Here is a 10,406-nt window from a genome sequence, read left to right as displayed (position 1 = left end):
GACGTGGGTATTCTGCTCTGTTCCGAACACATTTTGCTAAGGAAGGATTAACCTTTAAAAGCAATAGCCCATTGCATATTCGTATATCTCATGCATGATGCAGAAATTCCTTTCAAACAAAGGGTGTTTTCTGGTTATTGTCAACTCCCCCCCTCATCTTGTAAATCAATCGTCTTGGTCCCTCAAAGTCTGCGCTATCCCAATAAGGAGGCAGTAATTCTTCTCTTGGGATCTTGGTGTCTTCTTGCTGTTATCTCTATGTGAAGAATTTCTTGATTATCGTATCCATTCCTTGAGCTAGTTACAAAAAGTATCTTACATCACATAGTTTCTACTTTATATTATGCCATAGCCTAAAAGCTATATTTACCACACTACTTAAAAGAGATTAATACAGCATAACTTTCCAACATAACATATATAGTATTAATTTTAATATTTGAGAAGATCCAATCATATAAAATGCATTTTTCATAATCTAAAAATTAAAATATTTTTTTGTTTTTGCTTTAGGAAGTCAACACTGGAGTGACTCCTGATGTGTTGGCATTTAATGTAGTTTTGGTGAGGTACTGCCTCCGTGCCTTTCTCACAGCTCCTGTTGGCTTGGCTCAGCAGGTGCCCCTGATCTCCCTGTGAGCTGCTGGTCTGTTCTTTCAGCCCAGTGGTACATTGAAGACAGCTCATGCTGTTCCTGAAGGGGATTTCTGCCTGCAGGGACAGTTCTGGTGCCATTGGAGCCATGGTGAGAAGGGAGGGCTGGCAGTGACAGGTTTGGGATGCTCTTCCTGTAGCACACACATTCCTCCCTCTCAGGCAGGCTCTGGGCTTGGATTACTCAGCTGGCACTTGCCAAGCACTGGAAGGGCCTTGGCTGTGCAGGGAACAGAACATTTAAGGGGAAAGCAAAGCTGGGGATGTTCTGGCGTCAGAAAGATCCTTTTGGAAGGGACAGTGAACTTTTCCAGCTGTGCCAAAATGAGCCAGTGAAGGTGTGGGAACATCTGGAAGGTTCCTTGTGCCCAAAGGATCATGGCAAGCGCAGCACTGAAAAAGTCTGAAGTAAATCTTGGAGTGCCTTTTGGTGGCCTGTTGAGCTTGGTAGAGATGCTGAGTGTGAAACTGCAGGGAAGCTGCTTTTGCTGCAGTGGTTGGAGGGGGAAGCAGTGGCAGCTGTTTGCTGGCTGCTTCTTGCCTACCTTCCCCTCAGTCCCCTGGAGCTCCAGGTAACCATACCACCTTTGCTTTTCCAAGTTTTTGGTTTTTTTTTTTTTCTGAAGGGTTTCTAAATGTGGCCATGGGCTTTGCGGCAGCTGGATTTTATTTCTGCTTGAAGAAGTGTCTCCTTGTAGGGTTTGTGATTTACCACTTCCCATGCCAGGTTCACTGCAGTAGAAGCAAGCACATAAAAGCCCAGGGCCTGGACTGGGATGTTCCACACCTCTGTCAAGCACAGGGGTCGTTGCTTGGTGTTGATTCTCCAGTCTTGTCTGCTCAGGCCTTGTTCTGACCTGCTTAGCCATAAATGCCATTGCAGGAGGAGCAGAACATCCCATGGCTCCTGTGGATCACTTGTTGCATTGACTTTGTGCTGCAGCCTGAGCTGTGGGGCCTGAATGTTAGGTTTGAATTAATACAAATTTTCCAGGATTGTGTGTTTGGAGTTGCTGGTTTAGGGATGGCAAGGTCTGGGTTCGGATTTGTGGGCACCAAGCGCTCCTTGTGTCAGCTTTAGGTCTGGATGGTGGGAACTGTTGGAGGAAAGAAAATGGAATTGAAATGCACAGATCCATTCCTGGAGAAATTATCAGGATGGGAGAAAAGAGGATGTGCAACTGCTGGGGAGCTCCTGGAGAGAGGAAAGGATCCAAGGATTAGAAGCAAAAGCTGCAGAACAAAGCCTGAAATGGGGCAGGGGAAGGAGGGAAAGAATCCCTGCTCCAAGAATCCAGCAGGGGCCAGGAGAGGATAATTTTCCATCCACCAGCTCTTGGTGAAATCCTAATAGTGAAGGTCAGAGGAAATGATTTGTTTGCTATTAGGTTTGGAATGAAAGGTGCTATTCCAGAGGGGAATATTCACTTGTTGAAATTCTGTTGGGTAAAGGAAAAGAGGGAGGAAGCAGGAGGAATGAACTGGTGGATACAGCTGGGGATTTTTGGTGGATACAGGGGGAGACGTGGGAAGGAGCTCATGGGTACCAACAGGAAAAGCCCCAGCTGCCCTTCTTTCCAAGCTCTGACATTCCAGAGAGGTAACCAGTGGTTGGCACACCCCTTTCTATATTCCTTGGATGCCCAGTGCTTTGTTGGGAAGAGATAATATTAGGAAATTAACAAATCCTGCTAAAAAAGGTCTGGAGGCCCAGGTTTTGATATTCACAGTAAGGCTTTATTGATTGGGTGGAAAGATTCAGATTTGCTGGGGTTTCTGTGTTCACTTCAAGCTGCTTCTCCTCATGAGACCTGGGAATAAGATTTCCCAGTTCCTCTGGCCCAAATAGGAAATGCACCAACTCCAAAGAGTGGGGATTCTGGATATGCTTCCTTAGTTTGGCCTGGAAAAAGGAAGGAAACACGGTTTAACCCTACCTTGAGTGTGCTTTCTCTTTTCTGTCACACGGGAGGAGTGTTGCAGACTGATGAGACGAGAATGTGGTGTAGGGCATAGGAATAATTCCTTTTTATTTTGTGTCCATTTCTAATTCTGGATGAATTTCAGGAGGGGTGGAATCCCCTCTCTGTTAAATCAGTGCCTTTGAAGGTGATTTGAACAGACACACAAACCTTGCCTTCTTTTGGAAGTCCTAGTGAGGAGAGGCCAGGGTTAAGGTTGCTTTTGCCTCTTGCAGCGTTGAGAATCCCACTGGTTCCACAAATGAAAACAACAGGATTGGTGTTTTGAGGGTCCCTTGGCAAATTTCTGACAAGGAAAAGTTGCCAGAAAGGTCTTGTCTGTGGCACCTGGAGCTGCCCTGGCCACTGAAAGGCTCCAAATCCACTGGTATTTGATGTGAGCTGTGGTGGAATGGAGGAGCAAACACTTGGAATTGATTTACTGCAAGGACTGGGTTGTGGCAGCAGTGATCAGCACAGCTGTGGTGAGAAACCTCTCCAGTTTGTGCTTCCATGCAGCTCCTCCTCCTGTCCTGGGCTCCTGGCACTGGGAGACAGGCTCCCCACTCCTACTGAAATGCAAAGCATTGGAAATGTCAGAGATGAAACATTAGTGTAGAGTGGGAAGTGGGAAACAACTGCTGGCAGCAGGGTGACCCACTGAACGGGCACTTGCCAGGGACTCGGCAGCCACGTGGGGAGGAACATGGCAGGGCTCCACCATGGAGTCCCAGCTCTGCTCCACCCTCAGCCCTGGGCTCTTGCCCGATCAGCTGCTCCTTCTGATCCTGAGCAGGCACAAATTATCCCTATTTGCTTCTCAAGGAAAAGGCTGAGCTTGGTGTCCTGCATTAAGGTTGTTTACAACCTCTGGGGTTTCCTTATTAATGACTGCCCAGGAAGGAACTTGGAGGATGTGTTTGCTGGACAAGTTTGGTCACAACTGACAGAATTCCTGCTGGCTCCTTCCCCTCCTGGTCTCTCATGTTTCATTGAGCAGAGCTGGCAGCACTGGGAATATCTTTTGCTTTTCACTCCCTCCACAATCCAGAGGGTCTGGCAATGGAGAAAGAGAGGAGCCAGGAATACTGGGGCAATGAGGGACTTCAGCTGCTGTCAAGCCGAGACTTCCCAAGCCTAGATCTGAAAAGATCCAGGCATTGCAACCCTCTGATGCTCTGTCCCATCCTGGACTGGATATTTCTAGTTTTGGTTTAACAGCTTGTCCCAGGAAACCTGCACAAACCTGACACAGTGTTTGTCCTGGGTTCTGAAGAACCTGGAATTCACACCTTTGTCCCTTGGCAGTGTTTTCTGTTCTAATTTCCCTCTGAACACTCACTGCTGGGATGCACTGGAAAAAGCTCTGTCCCTGCATGGGATGGAAACTCCTCCATGTCTCACCAAGAGGTTCAAAGCCCATTTGGTTTTCTGGAAGCAGTTGATGAACTCGGTCTTGCTTGGAGTCTTGCTCGGAGGGTCAGCGTTCCCTCTGCCAGGAGAAGGGGCAGAGGACCCCTTTGGGAAGGTTCCACCTCCCTGCTGTCCAGAAGGCACAGCAGAAATGGGTGTTGAGACCAGAACTACTGAAAATGAGGGGCTCAGGGAAAGGCAAACTCCCTCTGTGTGCCAGAGGCTCCGTGTGCTTTGCCAGAGGTGCCCCAGAGCAGCGGCACCTCCCAAGCTGCTGGGCCTGGATCCATGGCTGTGCCGCGGCATCTATCCAGACCTGCTGGGCTGGGAGCTGAGGTGTCCCCCCGCCTTCATCCGTGCCCCCCTGTGCTCCCCATTTGTTCCAGCTGCTGCACTGCTCCTGCTGGCCCTTTCTTCTGGCTCTGTCTCCCTTTTCTGCTTTGGCTGGGCTGTGGGAATGCCTCTGCTGCCTTCTAGAGCTGGGTGAGGAGCACTCGGATGTCATCCAGGGTGCAGTTCAGGATTTGTTGTGAGGTTAATGAATGGCATGAGCTCTCCTGGCACTGCTCAGCTGGGTTTTCCCTCAGGCTGAGGTAGCCAAACTGATTTCCAGAGTTTCACTACAGCCACAGAATTCCACCAGCAGTGGTCAGACATCATCCAGATCACCACTGACTCCAATGAGCTGTAAAAGCTGCTTCAAGGTCAGCATTTTATTATTTGTCTTTCCTGCTTAAGCTCAGTTATTGGGGTGGGGTTTTCCCATGAGCTTGATCTTTTCATGGAACCATGTAGGACAAGTCTTGGTTGGATGAAAAACCTCTAGGACTGCTCTTGAATAATTGCTTTTATTTTAAAAGCTGCAGAAATACTTTTTAATCCTTTTAGTCATGATGCAAGACTCAGAGCTGTCAATTTTCGGATGTTTCTGGTTTATTTAAGTCCATGATGCGTTTAGGGAAAACAAAACCAGACATCACCATGTCCCCATTCCCCTGGTAATCCAAAAATGAAAAAATGTAATTTCATTTCTTAAGCATCTACAGAAACACAGCTGGACTTCTTATCTCAGGGTGAAAAGCAGTTTTCCCTCTTAGTTTTGAAACTTTCAGCCAAGTTCAGTGTTTAACTGAGTCTGTATACATGTAGTATTTTGTATGTGGGACAGATACATACATACTTGTTTGTAACATGTGACCTTTAAATTTTTATTGATAATTATTATTGTAATTTTCCCTTCAGGAGAAATAGAAACAGGATTCATAACAGAGTTATTTGGGGAATTCCATACTGAGAAGACACAGTACTGTCCCAGCCTGGCAGTCACTGGTCAGGTGAGGGGTTCACCTCATTGCCTTGGGCTATTTGCTCTTTTGGGCATCTCCCTTGACTTTCTAAGTGTTTATTACTGTCTAGAGGTTGCCATTCCCTAAAATATAAGCAGCTTGGACTTAATTTGATAATTTATTTGATTCCCTAAACTTCCCAGCTCAAAGCTGAGCACCAGTCCTCTTGTGTAGAGCCATGGAATCCTGGAATGGTTTGGTGGGAAGGGACCTTAAAGCCCATTCAGTTCCATGAACAAGGGACACCGTCCACTATCCCAGGTTGTTCCCAGCCCTGTCCAGCCTGACCTTAGACACTGCCAGGGATCTAGAGGGCAGCCACAGCTTCTCTGGGCAACCTGTGCCAGGACCTCAGCAGCCTCACAGGAAAGAATTTCTTCCCAAGATGCCATCTGTCCCTGCCCTGTGTCAGTGGGAAGCCATTCCCTGTTTTCCTGGCACTCCAGGAAGGGAGTGTGCCAGAGATGGGGACCAGGAATGTTTTCTCTTGCTTTTCCCAGCTAAAAGGGAGTTTAATCACAACAGCTTAGGATATTATTTGTTCTGTGACCTCAGTGAGGGCACGTGGCCATATCTGCTGTATTTATGGATACTTTATTCCCTGTTCAATCCTTTTCTTCTCCTTTAGCTCCCCATAGACCATGGGGACAGTGAGGGAAAAGCCACATCCATGGACACAGAGGGGACCTTCCATCCAGAGCAGCTCCTGGCTGTGGCTGAAAAGTCAGTGAGTGGAAGACAGGAGTAGATGGACACACAGCTCAGCTGGAAAATGTTTTCCACAGGTCCTGGAGGTTGATCTGGCAGGTATTCCCTTTGCAAAGCATGCTGTTGCTCCTCTCCCATCTCTGCTGTTGCTCCCTCTCCCACTGTCTCCCCACAGCTCTCGTGTCATTGTCCCTTGGCATGAGGTGATTTCTCTCTCTTGCTACTGGAAGGGACTGGGAGCTTCCTGAGCAGCTGGGGACAGACTGGCTGGATCCTGTCAGCTCTTTCTGAAGGGAATTGGATCTAATCCTGCTGGCTTCTCCCACAGCAAGGACTGCTCCTGTGTTCCCTGCTGCCAGGGAATGTTTGGCAGCCAAGCGAAGGAGAGGAAGGGAAATTATGCTTGCAGCAGGCACAGGTGTGTCTGTGCTGGCCGTGTACAGGGTGACCTTGGAATCGTGGAATCCTTCAGGCTGGAGAAGCCCTCGGAGATCACGGCGCCCAACTGTTCCCTGGTGCTGCTAAGGCCACCATCATCCCATGTCCCCAAGTGCCATATCCACACAGCTTTAAATCCCTCCAGGAATGAGGCCTCCACCACTGCCCTGAGAAGCTGTGCCAGGGCTGGACAACCTTTCCACTGTGAGACTTCCCAACATCCAGCCTAAACCTCCCCTGGGATCACATCAGGCCATTTCCTTTCATCCATTTCAAATGGTTCCAATCATTCCCTTCTCTTTTCATCACCATGGGTTGCATTTTTCCCCTCTGATTTTATCTCTGTCAGGGATGTGAATTTTTCTTCCAGTCTTTTGGCAAAGCTCCTGACTAACTCCAGGAACTCCAAGGTTCTGCTACTCCTTTTCGTTTCCATTTAATTTTCTATATTTCATTAATTATATTTGGAAATTGCTTTTAATGAAAAGGCCCAGGAGGCTATTGATGACATCCTGCAGATGTGTGCTCAGACCAAGGATTGTTCTGGCTGGCAGAAGCTGCACCAATCTCCCAGGAATGTCAGTCTGGATTTTCTTTTCTCCCGGTTCTCCCAATTCTCACTTCGGGAGTGCAGTGCAGCCCTGCCCTGTGTATCTCCTAGAAGAGTTTTGGGGTTAAAAATGTTCTTTTATATTCTGCAATATTTCTCTAGAACTCGATTAAATAAATAAAACCATATCAATGCGATTTGGATTGGTTCATTTGCATTGGTTAATTAAAGCAAATCATTGAGAAGGGGGCTGGGCAGCCCTTGGTTGGAGCTGGCAGCTCTTCTTCATTGTCTCTTCATTCTCTGAATTTCTTTGAATTATTTCATAAGTAGTTGCTGCAATCAAGATACACAGTGAGGAGAAACAGCATTGCTGCCCTGCTGGATTGGGAAATCCAAGTCCAGTTCCTCAGAGGGAGCTGAGCCTCAGGCTGAGCCTCAGGCTGGGATTTGGCAGTGGGAATTCAGTGAGGAGGGGAGAAGGGAGATCACCCAAAACTGGTTAAAGCTAGGATGGCGAAACCGCGGCATACTGGCAAGGAGATACCAATACGAAGGAAACCTCGGCTGCACAGATGGGCATTCATGGACGCATGTAGCCAGTGACGCCCAAGAGATGATGGCCCGGAGGTGATATCCATCTGAGATAACCGGAGCCATCAACACCTGCCGCCTGAATACAGGATTCTGGGAATCGAGGAAACGCACTTATCAATTCCCGGACGAAGGCTTTGTTTAGTTCAGGCTGAAGAAAAGAACCAACTTGAATATGAAGAACTCAAAAAGGAGACAAAGGGACTCTGCCGCGGGCAAAATAAAGAGTATAAGAACTGCAGCCTCGGAACAGCCAGTGTGAATGCAGGGGGATTTGGTGCACTAGAGACCAGATCCACGTTCATCCAGCCTATCTCCCGGGAGTGTTGGCCTGTCAGTTTGATTGTTGGATGTCAGGACTGTAACACAGTCGCGAATAAATTCCTTTTTATTTTATTAGAATTTGGCTTATTTCATTTTTACCTATAACATATAGTATTAATTTTAATATTTGCGAAGAGACAATAATATAATATGTATATTTCACACCCCCAGCTGGCCTTTCCCTTCCCCTCCCGCTTCCCTCCTCACCCTCCCCACATCTCCCCTCCCCGTCCTTCCCTCTCCCTCTTTCCCACAGCCGCGGGCCTCGGGCTGCCGGAGAATAAAGCCCATAGGGCCGGAGCCCGGCGCCCCCTGCCCCCGCTGAAGTCCCCACATGGGACCGGACCTGCTCGGCAGGTCCACAGTGCTGTTCACACACAGCGCGGCACTCCGGCTTCCACACATCACATTGTGGGCGCAGGGAGGGCCCCTCCTCCTCTGGAGGGGCCACCCCGATCCGCGCACCCCCCGGCACCCCGTCCTCCGGAGGGGCCCTCTTCAACCCCCCCGCCCCTCTAGGACCTCTCCTAAGGAGGGGGCCCTTCCTAATCCACCCCCATCCCCTCCGGAGGAGAGGGTTCCCCCTAACCCATCCATACCCTCTCCCCCCAGGACCCCTTCCGGAGGAGGGGGCCCTCCCTGATCCTCAGCGCAGTGTGATGGCCTTTCCCCCCAGTGTGATGTTGGGAAAGCCGCAACCCCGACCGTGTGGGGCGGTGTATTCGACCGGTATGGGCGGACCCACCGAGCGGGTCCGGCCCTGTGGGGGCGGGGGAGGGGGAGAAACCAGCGAGGGCAGCGGGCGCCGGGCTCGGGCCCTCTGGGCTTTATTCTCCGGCAGCCCGAGCTCCGCGGCCGTGGACAGAAAAGAGAGCGGGAGATGGAGAACGGGAATAGGGGGGCAGAGGTGTTGTCAAGGGGAGGGTGACAAGGACAGAGGGCAGGTGAGGAGACGTCGGGGTGTTATGAATAGAAAATTGTAATTTTTTTTAAGTTTCAGAGTTAAAAAAACCAAGCCAGACCGTCAGCCTCCTTTGGTTTCGCTGCCGAAGGAAAGCTTTTCAAATACCTGTTAATGGCAGGTGATTAACTGATTGTTTCCCTGATGCTGGCCGCATGCCAAGAAAATACCAAGGGAAACCCTCCCGCGTAAAGAGATGGGCAGTGACACCAGAGACAACATGCAAATGACAAATGCAGTGCACCCTGGGTTTTTACAGTTTTACAGTTTTTATAAGAAAAACCCCTAAAATCACGAGCCAACAAGTGACTTAAAGTGACGTCTAAGGATGGGAGCATTGTCCCGTACCTGCTTGAATCTTTTTCGTGCCACGCCTGGGAGCAACCGCGGTGTGGGCGCAACCCGTCGATTTCTCCCCACCTGAGCTGATTCTTCTTAATAAAGGCATTAAAAAGGAGAAAGATCTCCTGCCCATTTATTTCAGGGGTGTGCAGGGCACCAGGGGAGAGAAAGGCAGGGTGGAAGAAGGAAGGAAGAGGATTGAAGGCAGATGGGGGAGACTGGGGTAGGAAGGGGAATAGGGGCAGGGGCGAGCTGAGGAAGGAAGGAAGGAAGGAAGGAAGGAAGGAAGGAAGGATGCGTGCGTAGAGTTGGGGTGCGTAGATGGATAGGAGGGAGGGGAGAAAGGAGAGGTATCGAGAAAAAGAAGTACGGAAAAAATATCAAGAAATATAGAGAGAGAGCCCGGCCCGTAACGAGCGCCGAGGGGCAAATAACTGCGCAGGGTCCTCCCCGCGGTTTCAATCCGCTCGGCCCCGCCCGGTCCATAAATCCCGGCGGATTCACGCCCGCGCCCCTTCGTGCGGTGGATGCTCGTCCCGGGGTGCGGCGGCACTGTCGCTCGGAGCGCTGCGCGGGGCTTCAGGCGCTGAGGTGGGCACGGCACCGGGATCCGGGCCCGGAGATCTGGGTCCGGGTCCTGCTGGTGTCTGCTGTGGGTCCCGGGCGGAGCCGCTTTTTCTTCGGCGGGCAGGGTGCGGGATTTGGGCTGGGGTGAGGACCGGGATCGACCCGGGCGAAAAGAGTCGCTGGGGAACGGGCGCTGGGACCGAGCCTGGCGCTGCCGCTTCGGCCGGCGCGGGGCTGCGGTCTCGCCGCGACTCCGGGTTACGGTACTGGTGCGACCGCGGGGAGCCGGGGCCGTGCCCAGGGGAAAGACGGCGGTTCCCTGGAGCAGGCGCTGGATCGCTGCTGGAAGCGGGCCGGGCGCGCTTAGGGCGGGCACCCTAACCCTAACCGTGTGGCCCCGGGACCCTCCCGACGCCGCCGCTCCCTCAGCACCGCCCGCGGCCCCGGCCCGTGGGGCGCCACCTGGCGGACACGAGGCGGCGGCGCGCTCCGGCACGGTCCCGGCCCCACAGCGCCCCGGGGGTGCGGAGCTTCCCCGCCCCGGAACC

This window comes from Passer montanus, unplaced genomic scaffold, assembly GCF_014805655.1.
Source record: "Passer montanus isolate IOZ18808 unplaced genomic scaffold, ASM1480565v1 scaffold106, whole genome shotgun sequence".
NCBI lineage: Eukaryota > Metazoa > Chordata > Aves > Passeriformes > Passeridae > Passer > Passer montanus.
The sequence above is the reverse complement of the archived record's forward strand: the minus strand, read 5'-3'. Positions refer to the sequence as shown.